The following is a 9638-nucleotide window of genomic DNA, read 5'->3' on the forward strand; positions in this document are numbered from 1 at the left end:
CCTATGACCCACAGTGACATTCCAAAGTCCAGAACCTGAGGGAACTGGCATATTCATGCATGAGCAGTGTGTGTAAGAATGCTCATGGGAGCTTGAGTGACAATAGCCCAAAGACAAGCCAGGAAAGTGGATACAAAGTATGACACAGCTGTGGGACATGAGACCAAACAGTGGTAAACATGCCTAGGTGACGATTTGTACACCTTGCTGTACAACTCTCAAAACCTTATGAAAGTCGACAGGAGCAAGACAGGAGAGCGCTGAGCATATCTATAGACTGGGCTAAGATACAGAATCATGTCTTGAAATCAAGATCAAAACAGAGGCCTCCCTTGGGCAAGGAAGGCACCAATGGCGTGTTGCACTTTATCCATCATTGGTGTAGCACCGTGGTAGTTACAGAGCTAAGACAAAGGTAAAAATGTATCCGCACGTTCACTGGGAACTTCAGACTGGTGCATCCTGCACTACTACATACGCATGTAGCACTTCGCGTTAAAAACTGGCGGAGGGAGGAAAGGAGAGCTAAGAGCTTCATTACCTTTCACATGTCAGCTACAGTGAAAGAAGGAATTGAATCCGAAGAGGTCAGAGGTTTGTCTTGTTTTCATGCTGTAGTGATTGAGTTTGAATGGGGGCTATAGAAGTGGGTGGAGAATGGTCACCAGTGAGCCTTCTCCTGCAAAGCCAGTGGTGTACTTGGATAAAAAATACCAAAAGGGGTCCCAAAATGCAAAAAAGTGGGGAAAGCAGAGAGATAGCTCAGCAATTAAGAGTACTGACTACTCTTCCGGGGGACCTGGGTTTTATTCCCAGCACCCACATGGCTGCTCACAACTGTCTGTGACTCCAGTTCCAGGGGCAATACACACTCTCTTTGGACTCTGTGGGCACCAGGAAGGCATATAAATACAGGGAAACACTCATACATATCCACATGTGTATGTGTGTATGCGTGTGTAATATAAAATAAGAAAGTCTTTTAAAATGTGAAAGAAGAAAAGTAAAGACAGCAAGATGAACACATTTTAATAAAAAGGATGGAGAGAAAGAATTCACAGTTGCTAGCTACAAGTTTTCAAAGGTGCATGGTATCTATAGGGGCTGAGCTGATGCCCAAGGTCACAATGATGGCTGCAGGAGAACACCTTATGCAGAGTTTGATAATTCAGTGCAGGTGAGGAGAAGCAGTACCTCGAGGCTGGATAATTCGTGAGGCTGGAGGCCAGCAGGAAGAGGAGGGTCTGAGGTAAATGACAATGGACAATCCTAGAAGAAACAGCTGTCAATAGAGTTCATAGAAGAGGGAACGAAGGCATGACAAAAGCTTGCATGTTGGGGCTCAAACTCTCAGGCAAGTTTTCAGGGCTCTGTGAGCTCCTTGTGAAGGGGCCTCAGAAGGTCTACAGAGGGGGCAATTTTCCCTACCTGACAGCTTTGTGGCTCTCTTTTTCTTTTTTTCTGTCCATCTCAGAATTATCTGAGTTTTTCACAACAAACTTGAATTGCTTTTACATTTAAAAGATGTCTTAAAATTAATCATTAATTTTCTCTAAATAATCATTAAATTTTCTCTAAAATATCTCATCAGTCTATAAGTATTGAAATGAATTTATCCCCCTTCCCAAAAAAGACATTTCCCATTAATACTTACACATATTTGACTAAGGAAGCTGGAAACACAGAGGTGAATTCAGGAAACAGAACGTCGGAGACAACGTGGCGACCACGTGGCAGATTTTCATTACGATATGCAATGATTACAGGCTGTCTTTGAAGATTTTCCTCTTTTAAAATTGGCTTCGCTACTGTACAGAAAGTAAGATAAAATGCCTACTTTGCATCTGAGCCTTGAAGTCTCTGCTGTGTTTCAAATTTGAAGGTTTTTTTTTTTCTTTCCAATGAAAATCAAAAAATCATTAAATGATGTTAGAGACAGCAGGAAGTGTGTATGAATCAGAGAACATCTTGCGGTGGCTGATATTATTTCATTATCTAAATCAGTCGGTACCGATTTCTTATATATCAAAGCTTATAATTATTTTCAAGGATGTGAACCATGGAGGGAAGTGAGAATCTGAGAATGATGTCAATAGAAGAACCAGGGTTTCTGCAGGAGAGTGGAGGAATTTGCCCAAAGAGCAATTATGTAAATAAAATTTGCCCAGGGCTAGAATAATTTCACTGTCACCCACTGACAGGGATGGCCCCAGGCACAGGCCCACAGTATTCACTTAGGAAGGTGTATTTATGGGGGTAGGGAGAAGAGAGCACCCCTTTTAATTTATTCATTCTTTATTATGCAGGATGGAGGCAGGGCTGTTTCTGCCACAGTCTGTCTCTGCAAAATGTCCCACAGACATTTCCAAATGGGAGGAGTTACCAGCAACCAGAAGCTCCCCTGGCTAAGGAGCTCAGACCTTCCATCCAGATGCTCATAATCTTCCCTTCTTTAAACACAAATACCAAACCTTCTGAGTTCTACTCTTGGCCCTTGTGCTCTGTTAGCTATCAGATATTTTGAAAGAATAACTCCCATAGAAAGATGTCTTTGGCTTTCAAAATAAATTACATTAAGGGAGGAGGGATACAGGAAGCTAAGCAATGCTGACACCTTTGCTCTTGTTAAACAGAGGCATCATGAGAATGTGATGGCCACACTGTGGCCACACTGTGGCTTCAGTTACTGTGTGAAGGGGCCTTCTCCAATATCCATCATTGAGATGTTCATGATGGGGGCAGTGCCAGGTAACCTGATGGACAGAGAGTAGGTGGAGCATCATGTGATGACTACCAAGTGGGACCCAGGCACTGAGGGTACAATAAAGTCCTTAGGCAGCAGAGTGCCTGATAGTCCCCTTGGAAGCTACAGTTTCTTACGTCACCTTCTCTTCACCATGGACTGAGGTTTCAAGGTTAGAACAATTCCACTGAGCAAAAGCAAAACAAAAAGCAGACTCCAGGCCCTGGACCTCATGGGCTCCTTGCTCCAGGCCCAGATCCAGTCCCCAAGCACTGCAGCAGGTTAAGTTTTGTTCCCTCTTCCATCGGTTGGTGTTGTTATGAAGACCATCAACTGAGTAGCAAGCACATTTTATTTCTCAGTTTTGTGGACTGGAAGTCCAAGGTCAAGATGCTGTCAGACTTGGTGTTACCGTAGAGGTGACTCCTGGTACTTGGATGATGCTCATGTACTGTGCATCACAATTGGCAGGGGTTCTTGATGGGCAGCTGTCTTGTCAGAGTGCCTACTTCATTTAGCAGCCTTCATCCTCACAACAAAATTCTTTCCTGTATCAGTTACTTTTCTCATTGCTCTGATCAAAGGGCCTGATAAGCAGCCACTAAGGAAAGGAGCCATTCATTTTAGCTTATGGCTCAAGGACCACAGTTCCACATGGCAAAGGAGGGGATCTCCAGTCACAATTATACCTGTAGGAAATGGCTTTGCAGCAAACCAAGTAATCCAATTAAAAAAATGGGGAACAGAGCTAAACAGAGAATTCTTGACAGAGGAATATCGAATGGCAGAGAAACTCATCCTCATTAGCCATCAGGGAAATGCAAACCAAAACGACCCTGAGATATCACCTTACACCCATCAGAATGGCTGAGATGAAAAACTCAAGTGACAACACATGCTGGAGAGGTTGTGGAGAAAGGGGAACCCTCCTCCACTGCTGGTGGGAATATAAACTGGTACAACCACTCTGGAAATCTATCTCACGCTTTCTAAGACAATTAGGAATAGTGCTTCCTCAAGACCCAGCTATACCACTGCTAGGTATATACCCAAAGTTTGCTCAAATACACAAAAGGGATACTTGCTCAACCATGTTTATAACAGCTTTATTTGTAATAGCCAGAACCTGGAAACAAACCAGATGTCCATCAACGGAGGAATGGGTTCAGAAAGTGTGGTATTTTTACACAATGGAATATACTACTCAACAATCAAAAAGGAGGAAATCATGAAATTTGCAGGCAAACGGTGGGATTTAGAAAAGATCATTCTGAGTGAAATATCCCAGAAGAAGAAAGACAAACACGGTATATACTCACTTATATAGACCTATAAGATATGATAAACATAATGAAATCTGTACACCTAAAAAAGATAATCAAGAGAGCGGACATGGGGTAAGATGATCAATCCTCGTTTAGAAAGACAGATGGGATGTGCATTGAACGTATGACAGGAGTCTACTGAGCACATCTGAAAGACTCTAACTAGCAGTGTTTTCAAAGCAAAGACTCATGACCAAACATTTGGCAAAGTACAGGGAATCATAAGAAAAAAGGGGAGTTAGTCTGATGGGGAAAGGATAGGAGCTCCACAAGGACCAAATATATCTGGGCACAGGGTCTTTTCTGAGACTGACATTCAACCAAGGACCATGTATGGATATAACCTAGAACCTCTGCTCAGATGTAGCCTGTGGTAGCTCAGTAACCAATTGGTTTCCCAAAGTGAGGGGAACAAGGACTATTTCTAACAGGAACTCAATAACTGGCTCTTTGGCCTCCCCATCCCCCAAGGGAGGAGCAGTCCTGTTAGGCCACAGAGGAGGGCTTTGCAGCCAGTCCTGAAGATACCTGATAAAGCAGGATCAGATGAATGGGGAGGAGGTCCCCCGCTATCAGTGGACTTGGAAAGGGGCATGGTGGAGATGAGGGAGGGAGGGAGGGACTGGGAGGGAATGAGGGAGCAGGACACGGCTGGGGTACAAAGTTAATAAAATGTAACTAATAAGAAAAAATAAAATTCAAAACAAAACAAAACAAACAAGCAAAAAAAGGAAATGGCTTTGGGTTAAAAAAAACCTCAAGAATGCCCTGCCCCCCTCCCCACTGTGACACACTTCCTCCATCAAAGATTCTATAGGCTTCCCATACAGTGCCACCAGCAGGGGAGCAGGTGCTGGAACACTTGAGCCCGGGGGTGGGGGGGCATTCCATGTTCAAACCAGACCTCCCAGTGGCTTCTTCCCCATTTTATTTAGGAGTCCTTTCAACACAGGTATTTTGAAAAGGCACAGACATGCAAACCATGGCAGGCTCCTAGGAGCCTTGTGGTCTGAACACTGGTGAAGTGACTACAGAAGAGGGTGGGGCAGCTGTTGGTAACAGGCCCATGGACTTTCCTCCCAGTAACCCTTCAGGCCCAGCAGGCCCCACGGCCCTCCAATAACTCCAGGACCAGAGCAAGCTTCCTGAGTGGGGTGGTGGAGAGGTGGTATTCATACTAGTGTTAGCTGAAAGCAAGCCATAAAGTTCAGAGAAGCTCTGTGTTCTACTAACTTGGCAAAAGCCCTTTTGCTGGCCCCAGGAGCTGTGACTTCTATGGTTTTCTGAGTGCCTTTCTAGAGTGCTAGGTGTTTCTTAACGTGTCTCCCCAAGGCAGAGCTATCAAGTACCCTTTTACAGTGAAGAACTGGGGCAGAACTGAAGTGGGAACAGCTCTCTGGAGTGGAATTTCCCAGCCACCTGAAGATGGCATTCTTAGTTCTTCAGTTACCTTGACTGTATAATTCATCTTTGTATTCATCTTCTCTAGAGCGCCCACTCTGCCCTCCCACCTTTGCCTTTTCTTTGAAATTCTTTATACTTTACAGCAGCCTAGCTGCACCCAGCGGTCTAAGGAGCAACTGCCGGAGGGAGACAGATCCAGGATGTCTGAGATCCAGGGCAAGGGCGACTAAGAAAGAGAAATTCATCCCCGACCTTTGCTGTGATGAGGATGCAAGGCTGTCTACCATCCATGCTAAAACCACACCTTCCTCGGGGTAAGGCACAGGTAAAGTCTCCCTCCACTTACAGAGGGAGGTACATTTCCTGAGACTTCATCCTAGTGAAGCTATAGCTTGCTCCTTGATGCCAGAATAATTTGACCAATGCTCCAAAGTAGAACTTTATAGAAGGGTTGTGCTTTTTAACAGGCTGTGAGTATGATTTAAAATCTCAGCTTTCTGTGCTATTTAGAACTTCTTAGCAGTGTGGCACAGAGATACCCACACCTCCTATCTTCTGAATGGCACTGTTTCTTACCTGGGGTGTCACAGGCATCGCCTTCATCAGGGTCCTATAAGCATTGGTCCCTAGAGAGGGTCTCACACTGCAGGGCGAAGTTCATATCCTGCTTATTGCTGGTTCACAAGCTACTGTGACAGACTCATTTCTCCTGGGGATGGGGCTCTGTCTTGTCTCTGTGTTCCAGCCATGTCCTTCTTGGGCCTTTGTGGAGTCAGCACTGGGGAGAACTCCTCCATTCCTTTCAAGGGGTGACTGAGGAGGGGCGCAGGAAGAGGTCCACCTCTCATCATCCCACTACACCATTAAAGCCTGCTTTCTGACTGGATTGAGTGTGACGCTTCTGGGACCCTCAGCTGCCTGCCCACCTAGACATGCAGCCTTCTGTGGGCAACAGGGTTACAGAGCTTGTGAGTCTCGGCTTCTGGGTCTCAGACCTGGAACATTCCCAGGCAGGGGCCTTGGGCACATTGCTCTTGCTTCTGTTCCTCTAGGTTCTGTTGCCCAAACTGATCCTCTTGCCTATGGGCCTTGAGAGCAGGAATCACAGCATTGATGGCAGGGGCATTGGGTGTAGAAAGGGATTAAGGTGGTAGAGGGTGACCTCAGCACTGAACCAAATGCACAAGTTGGGGACATGCTTTGGTATAATGGTTGCTTACATGGAGGAATGTAGATAGGGTAAGCCTCTTGAACTATTAGTCCATTGGAGGAGTTGCTACAGCAGAACACTGTAGCCTGGACCCTAAATAAAGAAAAAATTCGTACAAGCAAGATCCTGCATCATGGCAGGGAACCTGACTCCTGAGATGTGTGTGTGTGTGTGTGTGTGTGTGTGTGTGTGTGTGTGTGGACACTTTCTCCCTTTCTCTCTGTTGTGTCTGTCCTAATTTCCTTCTGTGGTGTTCCATCACAGTGGAGCATGGCCCACACCGATAGAATTTTAAGGTAGGCATCTCCTAAAATCCTTGTTTAAATGTAGTCACATGTGGAGGTTCCTGTGGTCCAGAACATCATTGAGTTTGTAGGAACATTGTTCAACTTAAAGGTCCTGATGCACACCTGTGGCATGTCGCTATGTGTCTTCAAAAGGACGTTGGGTATCCAACAGTGAAAGTCACTTAAAAGACATTAAAGAGCATTTATAAGCTATTTAGATGCCATCAACACTGTCATAGTGATTTGACAAAACCAGAGAGGTTTTTTTTTTTTTTCTTTTTTCTTTTTTCAACTTATTTAAATGATCTGTTCTGACCTGGCTCTCAGCTATTCTTATCTAGAATGATTTTTACCCTAACAACATAAGTTGGGCCAAATCTAGAACTCAGCAAACGTAGTGTCCATTTTTGTATGTTACTGATCCGAATGGAAGTTATCTGTCTGGCTTTACCAAGGTGGGTTCTTGTATGCACATTTTTTTTTTTTTCCTGGAGGTTATGTTAACTTCTCCGATGCTCTCCGGCTCCGTCCGCAGAGCAGTGGCACTAACTCATAAAATTAATTCCCATTTCGTGGGATTGTCAGAAATGAGGATTGTTCTGACCTCTCTTTGAACTCATCAGCCGAAATGAAGTTGCTCACTGAGCTGGGGAAGACAAAGCTGGGTTTCAGGAGATCAATCAAGTCCACCGCGCTCAGGAGAGGCCCACAACCGGCCTCGCCACACTGACCCCGGTGGCTGCCAAGCCCGTGCACAAATGAAAGCCATCACTCCTGCTGAAGAAGATACTAAATTATCGGCTTTTAAATTTAATTTTCAGTTTACTTGTGTTTTCGATTAGCGTGCCATGTCTCATCAGGACAGCATTACCTTTGCGTGTAAGCACCTCCCTGTGGAATCTTCAGCTGCCCTTGCCTTCAGAAGGCAAAATCCATCTGAGATCCATCTATTAGCACACAGGGGCGGGGGTGGGGTTGTTGTTCTCCTATGGAACCCAGAGCAACAGTAGCAAGTTATTTTCATCAGGCTAAAATCAATAACAGGCTTGGAAATAAAACGTCACCCTGGGCCTGGGGCCACAGAATGTCCTGACAGGCTCCTAAAACTATATGGTGGTAGCCGGGGGCCTGCGGGTTAGCTATTCACTTTCCTTCCATGATTTAGTCCTGAGATGTCTCCTCAGGCGAGTAAAGCTTAGGATCGGGTGACAGATGGGTGGCTGGAGAACCCATGTCCTCAGCCACTCCTCCTCTGGAGAGGGGGAGCTCACTTGGGTACAGAGAAGAAACTTTCTGCTTGAAGGGGCAGAACTACAGTTGCCAGTTTCCAGAGGTGTTTAAGGGTCTGGTTAACCATCTTTAGTCTGATCCCCTCTGCTAAAGCTTCAAAGCCACTGGTATAAAAACAAAACAAAAAAAAAAAAACAAAAACAAAAAACAACAACAATAACAAAAAACCTTTGGACAAAGTCATACAGCAGTGACACTGGAGGTGGACCTTGTAGTAATCCCCAAGTCATGTAATCTATTGTCAGTCGAAAGATGTTTAGTGAGCAGCTTCAGCTCTTGTGTCTAGGAGCCAGAATGGTTCAGGTCTCTGTGAGGTTCAGAAACTGCCCATCAAACAAAGAGCATCGATACCATGGACCAATTGTGGTCATGAAGCCTGTGGCCTCCTTCTAGGCATCTCTCTCAGGTGTCTGCAGGAAACTGAGAAAAGAGCTTCAGACTCTACAGCTTAGTTCTGGCTGCTACAGTCCTCAGTGTTCCTGACCTTGGGGGCACATCACTGACCCAGATCCCTTGTCACATGTCCAGCTCCCCCCACCCCCATACCTCTAATTTCTTTTTATTCATGTATATTCTTTGTGCTAAGTGATGGGTCTCCAATGACATTTGTACTCTATTGCATCAAGTGCTTGGCCACAATCACTGTCATCACCCATGCCTGACCCAGTTCCTGAGAGTCCCTGTCAGTCTTAGTTTGGATTTTATTGCTGTGATAAAATACCATGACCAAAAATAAGGAAGGAAAGGTTTTTGTTGTTGTTGTTGTTGTTTTCATCTTACTGGTTCCAGTTCATTATGAGAAAAGTCAGGGCAGGAGCTCAAGTTAGTTTCTGGAAACAGGAACTGAATCTGAAGCCATAAATGAATACTTCTTACTAGATTGCTCCTCTTTGCTTGGCCTGTTTTCTTATCTATCCTGAGACTACAGAGTAGTGCCGACAATGGGCTGGGCCCTCACACACCAGCCATTAACCAAGAAAAGGGGTCACAGACTTGTCCTAAGGTCAGTCCAATAGAGGCCTTTCTCATCTGAAGATCCTGCTTCTCAGATATACCTAGGTCTGTGTCAAGTTGACCAAAACAAAACAAAACAAAACAAAAACAACAAAACAAATTAGCAATTTTCCTTTCCTCAAATATTCCTTCTTTCATTTTTGTGTCATATACACATTCCACAAACCCTCTGATCAGGTGTCACCAAAACTGTATTAACCATGATGACACCTGTCTACAAGGGTCAAAGGCTCATAAATTTAGCCTGTGACTTCATCGATAAAGAACTTCTGTAACTCCCTATAGCAATCCTACATGCTACAACTTTACGCCGAAGTGTGTAACCCTGGAGAATGTTCTTCTATTACAAAATCCCAATGACATCA

The sequence above is a fragment of the Meriones unguiculatus genome, chromosome 3 (assembly GCF_030254825.1).
Source record: "Meriones unguiculatus strain TT.TT164.6M chromosome 3, Bangor_MerUng_6.1, whole genome shotgun sequence".
NCBI lineage: Eukaryota > Metazoa > Chordata > Mammalia > Rodentia > Muridae > Meriones > Meriones unguiculatus.